Genomic DNA, 2,124 nt, shown 5'->3' on the forward strand with positions numbered 1-2,124 from the left:
ATGTCCTCTCAAGTAAAAACATGGCGTTTTTTGTAATTTGCGTTTTTTTCCATATTCACGGTGGAGGTCTTGTGCCTGTAACCCTAGCCAATATGGAGGGACAAGTGTATATAGATACAATATGTAATGCATACATAGCTAAAAATTACATAACCCCCTTAAACTCTTATCTTAAAACTAAATGGCAACACAGTAAAATGACAACATGATAAAATACAGTTAAAATGAATTAAAATACATCTAATTGAAGCCAGACATCTTGGAGCAGTCAAGGGCAATCCGTATCAATATAGCGGGAAGGCCAGTTGGGGAAGGCCTGCTGGAAGAGATCCACCTTGACCGCCTTTTAAATAAATAAATAAAGACCAATAAATAAACAAACTCATTTTTTAAAATCTCACATACTGTTATGTGTGATGTATTTGTGACCAGCAGTATGTTTTTGCTTTAATGCTCTTTTCAGTGGCAGGGGGCAGGATTTTTATTCGGAGGGCAGCTAATGCCCCTTGCAACCAACGCCGCCGTCCAGCTGTCCATTTGTCTGAAACGGCTTGAACCAAAAAAACATGAGGCCTATTTTAGCTCCAGATTAATTTCCATTCGTCCTGGAGTTGCTGAAGCGTCCCAAAATGCTTTTATTTTTTAAATAGTTCCTTGTGTTCTTAGCTGTTAAAGAACCACAATGTTCCCTGAAAGACATTGGCCCCGTTTCAGGCCAAGTCCTGCTCCGATGAGTACATTCTGTGTAACCATCCATAATAATAAAAACATTATTTTATTTATTTGTTATTTTATTTTAAGAAAAGAAAAGTCTCTTGGGCAAAGAATGAAAGGCACTCCCATAAATGCAAGGTATTTATAGCCTTCCTAAGCATGGCTCCCCAGGCAAAGTAGCCTTCAGTGTTTGGTTGGCTTTGGTTGCCATAATAGTGGGATGGCAAAGGAAGGTGTCTAGAGGACACTGCGCCCAACCTTTCTTTTGCAAAGCAAGCTGCAAACCCTGCAAAAGAAGCAGAGGAAAAATAAGAAAACAGACATAAATCTGTGTAATTCTTGCACTATGAAATCCTTTTCACTGCCGTGGCTTTCGAGGTTGCTGTTATCTCTTGTTCTTTCATGCTTTCCATCATTTCTGGCCTTAAAAAGAAACTATTATGGGGTTTTCTTGGCAAGGTTCGTTCAGAGAGGGCTTGCCATCGGCTTCCTTCGAGGCTGAGAGAGTGTGACTTTGTTGTCGTGTGTCATTTTTGTTATTGTTGTAATCCGCCCAGATTCGACATGATTGGGCGGGATATAAATAAATCCTTATTATTTTTAGCATTATTATTGACTTCGGGTGACCCTAGGGTTTTGTTAATTTAATTGCATTTAATGGTCATATTCTCTCAGCCTCAAAAGAGGAAACGTGCCAAGAAAACCCTATGACAGGTCTGCCTTAGGGTTGCCATAAGATGGAAATGACCGGAAGGCACACGACAACAACAACGACAACAACAACAAAGTCACATTCTCTCAGCCTCAGAGGAAGGCAAAGGGAAACACACACACCTGGAAGAAACTTGCTCAGAAAACCCTATGGTTAGGGTTGTCATGAATTAAAAACCACTAGAAGACACACGACAACAAAGTCACACTCTCTCAGCCTCAAATGCAATGGTAACCCCCCTTTACACAAACCTTGCTAAGAAAAAAACATGATTGCGTTGCCATAAGTAAAAAAGGACTGCAAGAGACACAACAACAACAAAGTCACACTCTCTCAGCCTCAAAGACATTGGCAAACCCCTCTCTGCACAAACCTTGCCAAGAAAAAAAACAATGATTGTGTTGCCATAAGTGAAAAAGGACTGCAAGAGACCCAGCAACAACAAAAACAACAACAACCAACTTCCTCTGTGCCAACAAAAATAAACAAATGCAAAACCCTGGGAGAGAAAAAGAAAAGCTGGCATTTTCCTTGGTGCCACCTTAAAAAAACTGAAGGAGGACAAAAAACCTGGGGCGACCTTAAAACCCCCGCCTCTCCTCCCCCTCCCAGCCTTGAAAACGGAGGGGGCGTGTCCTATGCAAATGAGCCCGTGACGCGCGAGCCGGACTCCTCCTTAAGCCCGGGGCAGCTTTGCA

The sequence above is a fragment of the Sceloporus undulatus genome, chromosome 6 (assembly GCF_019175285.1).
Source record: "Sceloporus undulatus isolate JIND9_A2432 ecotype Alabama chromosome 6, SceUnd_v1.1, whole genome shotgun sequence".
NCBI lineage: Eukaryota > Metazoa > Chordata > Lepidosauria > Squamata > Phrynosomatidae > Sceloporus > Sceloporus undulatus.